This window comes from Dasypus novemcinctus, chromosome 12 (assembly GCF_030445035.2).
Source record: "Dasypus novemcinctus isolate mDasNov1 chromosome 12, mDasNov1.1.hap2, whole genome shotgun sequence".
Classification (NCBI taxonomy): domain Eukaryota; kingdom Metazoa; phylum Chordata; class Mammalia; order Cingulata; family Dasypodidae; genus Dasypus; species Dasypus novemcinctus.
In genome coordinates this window covers 99,926,123-99,939,006 of record NC_080684.1, presented here as the reverse complement: position 1 = coordinate 99,939,006, position 12,884 = coordinate 99,926,123, and the positions used below count along the sequence as shown (strand labels likewise).

Here is a 12,884-nt window from a genome sequence, read left to right as displayed (position 1 = left end):
GATTCAGGTGTTGGAAGGACAGTATGGCAGTTTGAGGCTTTTATGGACCCCAGAAAAATCATGCCCTTAGAGTTAATCCATTCCTGTGGCTGTGAACCTGTTGTAATGGGAACTTTTGATTAGATTACTTCTGTAGGGCCTTGCCCTTGGTGGGTCTAATCCTCTTACTGGAGTCAATTATAAATGGGATGAATACGGAGATAGAGACAGAAAAAAGCCACACAAGCAGAGCGAAGGCCACAGAAACAGAGAGAAGGCCAGAAGGCAGAAGCTGGATGAGCAAAACCCGAAAGAGAAGGGAGACCAACCCACATTGCCCTGTGCCTTGCCATGTGAGAGAGAAGTACAGGATTGCCAAGATTGCCAACGGCCAGTCCAGTCTTCGGGGAGAAAGCATCACCTGATGATGCCTTAGTTTGGACATTTTTCTCAGCCTGGAAACTGTAAGCTTGCAACCTAATAAATCCCCATTGTAAAAGCGAACCCATTTCTGGTATACTGCATTCCGGCAGCCTAGCTAACTAAAACAAATGGTTACCAATGATGGACCTAAAAGAGTTCACAGCTCTTAAGAAGGAGATGAGGCAGAAGCCTCCAGTTACCATTTTGAATGATAAACCTGAGTTTGGAAAAATAGGAGGCTAAAGGAAAACAAGAGAAAATGAAACTAAATATACATTTTTAAACACAGGAAATAAAGGACACGAGAACATCTGCTTCCAAAGCAAACACGCTGCATCAATGGTAAACCCTGGCTATGGCAGGTTCTGGAAGCACAGGATGATGTCACAATGTACTGAGGCAGACTCAGCTGTGTGCAGGGCAAGGTCCCCTTTGAAAAGTTTTCAAATCAGCTCTTACAAGCTTGAAATTGTGATGTCTTTTGCATTTTCATTCTCTTGTTTTGTCGACATTATTTCTACAAAGAGCTTTTTCATTAATTCTTTAAAGTCTTGCAGCCATATATTGGGAGGGTGGGGGCAGGAACAGATCTCTTCTCCTCCTACCAATCAATATGCCCACCTGCACAGTCTAAGCAGGAAGCAAAAATCATGTGGTGTTTTTTTTGGTTTAAGAGGATTGAGTTAAACTGAAAAATAAAGCATTGTAAAATTTAAACACTTTGGTGTAAAACTATAAGACTCTATTATAACAAAAAGAAGGCTGAACAAAGAGGAGTTGGTAAAAGGTTATTTTTAAATCTGTTATCCATGGTACCTCTAAGGTAAGAGATTCTGTATTTAGAATTTCCACAGCGATAAATCATGTGAGTGAAGTATCTCCTCATGAAATTACTATTTCCGACCATGTACACCAGCAGCAAGATTTCCACAGGAGAAAAAATATCTAGCTCCCTGAAGGGCAGCAGTTCCATCCTGGACTTTGGATCCCCTTCCTTCATACCCAGGAGGTACTCAAAATATTTCTCATGATACACTGACTAGGGCCTTACTAGGTTAGGAAGCCTGAGTCATTTGTACTTTTTCAGGCTCCTAGAATATATGTATTATTTTTAAATGAAGACCTCCCATGACAGCATGATAAAAATGTGTGAAAATCTTTAAATGTATACATTTAATAAATTAACACTTTCAGGAAAATATACAAAATATACAATATATAAAATTCTACTCTCAAGATATAGGGCTAATAAACATGTTAACTGGTCATATACGAGAGAGAGTGTGATCTGGTAACTGGAACAAGTTTAAAGTTACATATCTTCTTTCAAGCCTGTGAATTTCTCTCCATGACTCTTTATACCTACCATGTGCAAACAATTCTGTGGGGTGCCATAGGAAAAGCAAAGAATTTATACTTGTTTCAAACTCAAGGAATGGACATCCAAAATAAGAACCTATGACTTCTCCCTCTTCTCTTATCACTCCACTGATGTCCATGGAAGGAATCTGGTGGCCTGACTCCATCAATTACCTGCCCCCTTTGCCCATTCAAGCAGTTTTTCAATTTTTCCTTCTCCACTGGGTCCTTCCCATACACCTTTAAATAGATATTCTCTCTTACCTTAAGATGTTGTCTTCTCAACCCCACCCAGCTTGTTCTTTTCCTTTCTTTCTCTTCTAAACATCTTGAAATAAACTATACTCATTGCCACCCTTCCCCCTTCCATCCATTACCTCCTAACCTCTTGTAATCGATGTCAATAGGTCAATGTACGAATCTGTAGCAATATGACAATATGACATGTCAATAAGCAACCTCTGATCACTACTACCAAAGCATAATCACCTTCTACCACCATAAAAGATACCAAGCTTGGAATATGAAAGTTGAGAAACACTAGTGAGCCAACCAAGGTACAAATATCCCACAACTGTACTTAAAAACAACTTAGTGATAACAGAATGAAAAATGGCAAGAAGTGAGGTAGACTGAGGTAAAGGAGGAACAGAACAAGAGGAAGAGGAATGGAAAGGCAAAGGAAAGAAAAGAGCTGATGAAATGAAATAAAATGATGGAAAATTGATTTCCATTCAATTAATCTTCCTTTCTTTAATTGTGGTTGAGAATCAGATTAGACTAAAGCTGGCTCAGTGTACTACTCGGAGACTTAAAGATACAAAAAGACCTCGATGCAGTAGAATCCATCTTTCCCAAAACATGGGCCCAGAGGTCCTGCTAGGTAATCCTCCTTCCTGACTTCATCCCTTTCACTGGTTCAGTATCTGGTACACTTGAGTTTATATCAGCACTTGCCTCAGGTGATTAGAGGTCACTTCCTTTATCCTCTACTCCTATAGATAAGTATAAATGAGTTACCACTTTCTAATTCCACTTGAAATCATTTGCATGGTATGGATAAGATTCTCAAGTAAATAATATTAAGTAGAAGTGACAAGCACCATTTTGGTTCATGATTATGATTCTTATCTTTGAATAGAGGTCTATAATGCCTTTCTGAATTCAAATATACTGAATCAGATAATTATTTCAAGGGTCATTTTCAATTCAAAAATTCAGTGTAGTCTGACATGTCCCAGTTAACCTACAAGTCAGCTATTGGCACTGGACCCCAACACCAGTCATACAAAGCATGCCACTGTGCTAGTCATCTTCTCCATATACTAAATATGCTCCTTCATGCATGCATAGGCTGTTCCCTCTGCTGGAAATGCCCTTTCAACCTCCATGACTTGTGTGCATGTCACTTCTCATGGGAAGGTCTTCTTGGCCTTCCCCAGTTGGGCTGATGACTCTCCTTTTGACCCTCTGCCCTACACCTCCAATTGTGTATTATACCACTTATTATGCCAAATGGCACTCATCTGTCTACAATGTCTGCTTCAATCACTTGTTTGTGTGTATTCCTTGGGAGCAAAAATATTCTCTTCCCATCCCATCCTTATAGTTTAGTTTGTAGCATTCAGCACATGGCAGGCACTCAAATGTTTAGTGAAACTGTAGCCATATGAATCTCTAGCATACAACGAGATTTTTAAAATAAACATTCTTATCACTTCTACAAACATGATTAAAAGGATGCTTATTAAACTCTGTGGTGACTAAGTAAATTGTCATAAATTTTGAATTTTTATTACAATATTCTTAAAATGTTTACCTATTACAAGTAAAAAATTCAGGAAAAAAAATGAAAAAAAGGCAGGCCCTCCCTTCCCTTCTAAATTTATTAAATACCATTAGAATAACTAGGTGATTTTTTAAAAATTCCTACCCATCTTTCCTAACTCAATGTGAAAAACACTGAGGGCCTACCATGTACAATTCACAGTGCTAGCTGCTGGTGACACATAAGTGAATAATATAGACAAGTCTTCTTATTCATGTAGCTATGTCTTAACAAGAGAAAAATACACTAATTAAATGATTATTTAATTCCAACTGTAGTAAATGCTCTGAGTGTTTAATAGGACACACCTCCTAACTTGGGGGCAGAAGTCACTTTAAAAAGTGACATATAAACTGAGCACTGAAGACTGATATGGCATCATCTAAGTTGGAGGGGTGGTAGGACTTCCAGATCGTGGGAAAGCATATGCAAAGGCCTTTGGATAGGAAGGAAAATGCGTTCCAGGAACTAGAAGAGGGTCAGTGTAGTGAAAGCACAGATAGAAAAAAAGGAAAATGGCAGGAAATGAGCCTGGGGAGGCTGAGTCATGTGGGGTCTTCATTGGGCCCTCAGTGAACAAGAGAAACCAGGTTTTATTTTCATGGCATTCCCATTCTAGAGGGGATAGGGGGTGACAGGGCCTTTGGGTCTCTTTAACAGTTTTAAGAAGGGGAAAAATGTGATCAGACTTACACTTGTTTTTTAAATAATGTTTTATTTCAGTATAACACACAGAACGGACATGCAGTTTTAAAAGATTATTATGGCTGCAGTTTCAACAATTCTGAGGCAGAGAATTCCCTACTTGCAAAAGAAAAAACCGAGGCTCTGTAAAGCTAAGTAATTTATTTGGTGTTATTAATTCTACAAATATTTGAGTGTCTATAACATGGCAGGCATAGTACAGTATGGACTTGGGAATAGAGAGCTAAAGACAACACAGTCTAGTGCAGAGGTTCTTAACAAGGGGTCCATGAGCTTGAACTGAAATCCAAAATAATATTCTTGTGGGGACATGTTGGTGCGAGTGTGATTTATTTATTAAATCAAACACAGTATAGTATAGACTTAATAAGGGGTCTGTGGTTTTCACCTGACTGGAAAGGGGTCATGGAACAAAGAAGGTTAAGAGCCCCTGGTCTAGTGGGATAGACAGTGCAGTCCATACTCAAAAGAAGCAAAGTGTAAGGGAGCAGAGAGGAATGAAATCTTCCTAGGAAGATTAATTCTCCACCTTTGTGTTAAGGGAGCACTTTTCAAAAACACTATTATAGTTTTTGAATTTCCAATCATTACCCTATTTGGAACATAGTAAGTGCTCAAGCAAATGTCTATACTTCAAACAAACCCAGGATTTTTGACCAGGGTTGGGAATGATCTAGGGTTCAACTCCTTTATAGTAGCAAACTCTGCCTCTTTTTCTGGAACTATTTTGGAACTCTTCTTTGGAAGCTGCTTTCAGAAACAGTTTACAAACCACACACACATACACACACACACAAATAAGTCTCATTAAGTAAAGTCAAACTGTTTTTTACCCAATCTGGAAACCCACAACCATATTTAGTTATTTTTTTTCAAAAAGCAAACCTACATTCAGAAGATGAGGAACTATTCCTATGATGATAATCAAGAAAAAGTATGTTATAATTCCTGGTCTCTGTCCTCAAAAGGCTTGTATTTTAATTCTAACTGGAAAGATAAACATGCCACATAAAAAGGATAAAGTAAAATACAAGGTAGCATTTGTTCATTCACTGATAATACTTATAAAGTGCCTACTACAGGCCAGGTAGGAACTCACAAGTAACTGGGGTAGCTGACAATAAATAACTCAGGACAATCTGAGCTGCCTGCTGGGTCACAGCTGAGATCATATAGACTGCATGCAGTAGGCACTGGTTCCAATTCTTCAGGCATCCAATCCCACTGGCCAGTACCTGGACCTAATGAGCTTTTAAATACTATAGAAACTATCCCTGATTACAATATAAGTTGATAAATACTATAATTGACATATGAAATCAATGCAACCCAAAAACTAATGTCAAAAGGGTTCAGAGAATGTCCTGAATAATACTGCAGGGACAGATGTAGAACAGTATATATCCTGCCATAACCCACTGAATGGACTGGCGGAGAGTGTAAACTACAATGTAAACTATAATCTATGCTGTGTAGCAGTGCTCCAAAATGTATTCATTAAAGGCAATGAATGTATCATACTAATGAAAGAAGCTGCTATGGGGGGTGTAGGGAATGAGGCATATGGGAAACACCTATATATATATATTTTTATATATATGTATACTTTAAATTCAAGTTAATAGAGCAAAGCTTATATTTTTTAATGTAACATTCTGTGTGATCTAGGTATCTTTTAAAATAAATATATATATATATATTTTTAAAGGGTTCAGAGGAGATGGTAAGAACTAAATTAGGAATGGTCTAGTCTTGGGGGTCTCCTGAGTTTCTGCAAGGAAGTTAGCCTATTTGAATAAGGAAGCTGGTTTTAGGTGAGGTGAACAGAGTTATCAAAAGGCCAAAAGCTGGAATTACCCACGTATGACCTCTCAACTATGTTGAGGATGTGGTTTAGAGCTGTGCTGTCCAACGTGGCAGCCGCTAATCACATGTGGCTATTGAGTACTTGAAATGTGATTAATCTGAATTAAATCGCTGGTAATTTTTCTATACGGAGTACATATTTAAATGATAATGTTTTAGATTAGATATACTGAATTAAATAAAATGTTATTAAGATAAATTTCATACCTTTGTTTTTACTTTTTTGGTGTGGCTACCAGGAAATTTTTGCAGCTCACATTCTATTTCTATTAGACAATGCTAGTCCAGAGAGCTTTAAATAACAGACTAAAGAGTTTAAAGACTCTGGGCAATGAAACACCATGGAAGGTTTTCAAACTTAAGTGCTCGTGGCAGATTTGGGAGGGGGCAGGAGAAACAAACAAAGCACTGTTTCAGGAAGCTTAGTATGGGGACAATATGTAGGGGTAAGACACTAGAGGCAGTTAGTTTCAATGTCAGAAGTCTGGCAAATGTCAAAGAGCAAGCAGGCTCAGCAGGAAAGTATACAAAGTCCTCAGAAGCCGCACGCTGGGAGGAGGAAGGGGGAAGAAATCAAAGCGGGGACCAGGCGAGAATAACACAGCTGTAGGCGCTGATAACCAGAGCACACTGCCCAGACACAGTACAGGTTAGATCTAGTCTGGCTTGGTGGGTTCTCAGGCAAAGGTACAATCCAGGAGAAGAGCATCCACATCTTCTTCAGCAATTTCAGACCTATTTCTTTGTAGCAAGACTTCCAGTGGTGGGATCAAATCCCAAAGACTGGCAGGAGGTAGGCAAGGCTACCAGAAACTAGAGGTTAGGAAATAAAAGCTAAAGCCCAAACTCACAACACAGCTGACATATATTTATTAAGAGTTGACTGTATGCCAGACACTTGGCTAGGTTCTGGAGATATGGTAAGCAAAACAGACATGGTCCTTCCCCATGGGGAGACAGACATTAAACAAACTGAAAAAAAGAAGAAGAAGAATCACAAACTGTGGTGAGAGCTATGAAAAAAGAATAGAAGCCTCTGAGAAACCTGTGAGTGGGTGGGGGGATGAGATGAGGCCTGTAAGAGGAAGTGACAATTACATGTGAACCCTGAGGTGAGGTGGGTGAAGACTGCAGGGGAAGTGGAGAAAGAACAGTCTAAGCCAGAGAGCGGTATATACAAAAACCTTAGGGCCGGAGGAGGCTTGGGTAATTTGAGGAACTAAAAGGATCATGACTTTAGAATGTCAGAAAGGGGTGGGTAAAAGAGGTGAGAGAGAAGGTTTGGAAAGGCAGGCAGAAGCCAGATTATGCTGAGCCTCATAGAAAAAAAAAAAAAAACCAACAACCCAAACTGGTCTGAGTGCATTAGGAAGGGGTTTCTGACCAGGGGAAGTGATGCTACAGCTATTATTGTCCCCTCAGCCCAATAAACCCAGGCCAGGATGGCAATAAAGGGACAGGATCCCAGGTCTGTCTAGGATAGGAGACTCCATTAGAAGCCCCTCCAGGTGTCCCAGGGTTGCAAGCTCAGGGGAATGATGGCACCACAGAAAAATATACAAAAACCTGATGGAAAAGCTGGTTTGGGATACCCTAGTTAACTTTAAACATACTAAATATGAAATAGTAAAGAATTCCAGCAGATAAATATGAATGCATTTTTGGAGTATGGAAGAGAGATCAAGTATAGATATACGGACATTAGCAGGTTAGTATATATGGAGATGAGAGAGAATTTAAGCCTCAAAAGTAAATGCCATTTTCCGGGAGTAGAGAAAGAGAAAAACAAAACAAAATTTAAAAACAGAAGAAAAAGAAGACTCAGTCCGACCTTCTCAGACAGAAAGTAGTTTAGCAAGCCCAAAATGAGGTAAAAAGGAGAACAGTATGATGTTAGAAAAAAATCAGCAAAAGCCAGAAAATTAAGAAAGGGGTATCCAGAGAGGCAGCATGTGGGAGTTTTTCGGGGAGGTGATGGGACTGTTCTGTATTCTCATGGTGGCGGTGGTTACATGGATCTATACACGTGATAAATTCATAGAGCTATACACAAAGAGTCCTTTTTAATGTATGCAATTGTTAAAATAAAAATTTTAAAAGGTGAGGATAGTCAAAAGGGATTGGTTGATGAACAGGATAGAGTCTGAAAAGATGCTCTGGGAAACTGAACTATTAGGTAACTGGCAACCTTGGAGAAAATGTCAGTTGAGTGGTGCGGCTGGGAGCCAGTTTGCCAAAGTTTAAAGAATGATCAAGTAGTGAAGGAAAGACTGCAATCAGGATAGTGTCCTCTTTTAGAACTCTGCAAGTGAAATTAAGAACACAATGGCAGAGAAGCCCAAACAGATAAGTAGAACTGAGAAATCCAGGCACACCGAGGTCATGAGTTGCTCCATTTAAGTACTCTTCCAGACCATGTGTTTTGTGCACGAACTATTCACTTTATTACCCAGTTAAACTAAAACTGCATAATTCAATGACTAAAATGTACCTAAAGTCACTTTAAATGCTGCTTCCCTAGTCAACAAACATTTACTCTGCCCCTACCATTTCCCAAGCACTGTGCTAGATGCAAAAAAAAAAAGCTAACATCTGATCCCTGGGCAAGCACACGGGATTTATCACAACAGCAAGGTACTGGAGCAGAGGTCTGCATGAAGGGCTCTGAAAGCCTTGCCTATGGACTAAAATGCAGTTTTATTTACCTTTATAAAAATCAAACAGGAAGAAAATAAAAACAAACCTTAGGTTACTTTTGTAAAACTGCTCTTAATTTCTAAAAGCCAAGAATGAGCTTAATTTAGCATTACATTCTTAAGTCAGGTATGGGCAACGTAATCTTCCAAGCACTCTCTTTTTCTACTCTCTTTAGGTTTCTGCCTTTCTTCCTCTGATTAATTTAGGAGGTAAAATGGAACAAGCACAGGCTTTGCAACCAGGAAGGCCTGAGAGGAAACCCAGGCCCCCGGCCTTCCTAGCTGCGAGCTCTGCACACAGCTCTTCGCTGCTCTTTTTCTCACACATAATAACTGTAAAGACATCTAATCTCCACAGGCTTGAGGTAAGAATTAAGACCAAAAAAAATCTCCTGCCTACAGAGATACCACACACTGTATAAGTGCAAGCCAGTATGCAAAAAATTCTGCTCTTTAAGAGGCGTTTAAAAAGATAAATCTAGTTTAGAAACCAAGATCACTGATGTTTCTCCTAATCAATAGGGAAACGATTATCCAGCTAAAACTTCCCACAACGTCGAGGGAAAGAGCCCCTCTTCTTAAACTTTTACAAAATGCTAAACTCTCCAATTCTGTATGCCGTCGGGAGGGACACTGGTAATTTCACTGACTCCGGTCTGTTTTATTCACTGGCTTTGAAAAATTCTTTCTGGCCAACTTCGTTGTATAATTTTGCTTATATTGTAAAACAATAACCAACTTGAAATTAATTTGCCCGATCTCTCGCATATTTGTTAAAAAGTAATAAAATGACCAAAAGATACATGAGAAAGCAAGGAGCCTAAAAAGTCCCCGGCTAGTAACCTATGTCCAAAAAATCAAGGATGGGCTGGTCCTTTGGGCGCCCGACAAGAGCTTCCTCTTCCTGGGTGTAAGTGTCTTTTAGTTACGATAGCGTATTAAACTGAATCAGATAGTCAGCCACTTACGGCTTGAACTAATGGGCACCGGACCAGGGATGGCAGAAAACACTCCCCCGGGCCGTGCTGTCCGCTGTTTTTCCTCCAGACCCACGTTTTTCCTAGTCGAAAGTCCGAATCGCCTCCCGAGCGCGGCCACACACGCAGAGCTCGAGGGGGCGAGGGGCCCGGCAGAAGTAGGGGAATGCAATCCGCCTCCCATCAGGGCCAGGTCCTCCACGCAGGGCAGGGACCGGGAGGCTCCGAGGCCCGACACCTCCCTCCACCCCCGCCCGCAGGGAGGCAGGCGCGCCCCCCGCGGGCCTCGGCTCTCCGCCGCGACGCCAGCACCCCGAGGGCCTCGCAGCGACGGGAAGCGAACTTGACTCCGCCGGCCCACCCGGAAACCCTCCCCCAGCTCACACCTGCCGGCGCGTGACGGCCCGCGCCGCGCGCGCGCCCGCCCCGGCCCTCCGGGCGCCCTCGTCCTCCCCGCCCCCCGCCCCGCCCCTACGGAAAAGCGAGACCTCAACGCGCGCCCCTCAACGCGAGCCCATCAGACGGCCGCCCCCACGGAGCGCGCGCTCAACGCCCCCGCCGCGCGAGCGCCCGCGCCCGCGCCCGCCCCGACCCTCTCCCCGCCGCGCGCGCGCGCGCGCGCTCAGTCGCGAGGACACGCACACGCTGCACTTCAGCTTGACATCCCGGCCGGCGCCGCGCGCTCCCGCGGGCGTCCTCGCCCACCCGCGGCGGCCCAGCTCCCAGCGGCGCGGTGCGCGGAAGGGGGAAGGGGGGAGGGGAAGGGGGGAGGGGAGGGGAGGGCGGCGGTGGCCGACCGTCTTCACTCACCGCTGAGCTGCTGCCGACTCCGAGTGCGCGGCGTTCCGCTCTGAGGCGATGCGCTGCGCACGGTCCCCGCTTCTCTGTAGGCTATGGAGGCGACGTTGTGGGGCGAATGAGGGGCGCCGAGGGTCGCTCCCTTCCGCTTCACCTCGCAGAAACACGGGGACCCCAGAAACTAAAAACAAAATAAACAAACTTTCCCCTCCGCCTCCCTCCCCCAAAACCACAACACAAACACTCGGGGGCCCGCCCAGAGGCCCACTCTATTGGCCGCAGGGAGGATGCTTCCAGCTCTCACTGGCTCCCTTTTGTGCCAGTCTAGCTGCCGTTCCGCCCCTCCAATTCCTCGCCGCTGCCGTCGCCCCTCATTGGTTAAATGCTTCCCGTTTGACGAGCTTGGATTGGCCGAGCTGCCTGCGCCAATCACTCGGGGACACACCCCCTCGGCATCCCAGAGGCCGCTTCCTCGGCGGCGGACTCAGCGGAGCAAGGGGGAAAGTGGAGCATGATGGCGGCCGAGCTCGTTTGGCGCCACCATGGTCTTTCTTTTATTATTTTTTTAGCGCACTAGTGCCTTGAGCTCGCGCTGTTTCCCCCAAGCGCCTCTCTTCATCCAGTACTGACTAATAACGGAATCTATAGGTGCCGGCTCCTTGACTTATTCCCTCGGAAGGGCTGAGTGTGGACTGGTTGTGCGTCATTGGCCTGGAAAGATGTCACTCCCAAGTCAAATCCGAAAACTATTGGTGGAAGAGCACGAAAGCTCGTCCATCTACAAGGGCTAATACCATTGGTTTTGACCCCGTGAGTTTTTTCCAGGTACCTTATTGGGCAAGCAGGTGCGTCCGTCAGCTGTAGGTCCGATGGGCAAGTTGTTTGCTGGGGTGTTTGGATCGGCTCTGCTTATGTGGCAAGAAGTTGCCGTGAATAGGGTCAACCGTTTATTGCGCGCCTACACTGTGTCAAATACTGTGCTGAGTTCTTTGCAGAAGGTATCTCGTTAAATCTGTGAGTTTGACCTTATTTAAATTTTACATATAGGAAACAGGCTCAAGAAGGTTAGGCAATTGCCCAAGGTCACCAGAGAGAAAGTAGTTGGGGGATCGGGTATTTGATCCTAGGTCTGCCCATCTCCAGAGCCTGCGCTCTTTTTTCTTTGCTCTGGTGCTCCCCTTTTGGCTCGGAATCCTACTTTCAGCCGACCCAACACCTTAAAAATGTTTAGTGACATTGTTGGGGACCAAATATGGACAGATTGTGTCACTGCTTCCACTGCACCTTCCTCCCAGCCCCCAGCCCTTCTCATCCTAAAGTAAACAATCTTAATATTTCCTGACCAGAAGCCCCTCTACATCAATGTTCATTTTCTCAGCTTTGTAAACGGGCATTTCCACTACCTTGTTTGCCAGCTTCTCCCCTCCCCACCTTGGCCCCTGCCCACTCATCTCCAGCTCACTCTTTGGAGAGAGTTCTCAAAAGCCGGAAACACAGAGGAATTGAATGGAAAGAGAGATAAAGATTAGATCACTTTAGAAATAAATAATTTGTTGCACGCAAGTGGAACAACCTTTCAGCTCCTGGAATGCTTCCAGGGTAGCCCCTGATGCCAAGCAAGACATGTGCTGCTGGCTTGCAGCCAGTGGGTTCTTGCTATGTGGCAGCTTTCGGAGAAGTGAATCTGACATTCCAGCCAGGGGAAGGCAAGGATGCTTAGGGCTCACTGCCAGAGAGCCAGCCCCAGACCTCTGGGACCGAAATGATCTCCAGGAGCACCAGGCTGAACTCCAGTCGGCATTCCACCTCGGGTAATTAACAACCATCCCAAATCCCCATTCCCTGAAGCTTCAGCCAGATCACCGCCCTCCATTTGCTTTCCTGATCCAAGCTGTTGTGTAACCTCATTGGCACTGCTTTAATAATAAAACAACGACTGAAACAGCATAATAATGCTCAACACTTAGAGCCTTTCGGCAGAGGAAGACAAGGTATTTCACAAACATCAATTAAGATTAAAAGGCAGATATTCCTAGGGCAACTGCTAGCAAAAAAAAACAGATAAAAGACCATGAGATGTAAATTCTAACAAAGGACCTGATAACCTGGATTCTTATAACCCCATGCCCACACCTTACACCAGTGTTCCACTCTGAGGCTTTTGAACCAGAAAACATACTGTATAAACAATTGTTAGTGGTCTAAAGCCTTTCTTATCTCCGTAGTTTGTTTTTATTCCTCTGTTTTAAACCT

At 43.5% G+C, this 12,884-nt stretch overlaps 1 protein-coding gene across 12 annotated transcripts in view; it reads right to left on the bottom strand.

The window, feature by feature from the left end:
* The window catches only part of TNRC6B (trinucleotide repeat containing adaptor 6B), a 283,298-nt gene extending 272,349 nt beyond the window's left edge, over positions 1 to 10,949 (bottom strand). For 2 of the 12 annotated variants that reach the window (XM_058309150.2, XM_058309154.2), the window contains exon 1: positions 10,644 to 10,877. The gene's annotated coding sequence lies outside the window, so the exon portion shown is untranslated. Of the gene's footprint in view, positions 1 to 10,643 lie in introns of all 12 variants that reach the window. The other 10 variants (XM_071218711.1, XM_071218708.1, XM_071218713.1 and 7 more) reach the window with 9 other exon arrangements.
* Positions 10,950 to 12,884: the final 1,935 nt, after the last annotated feature.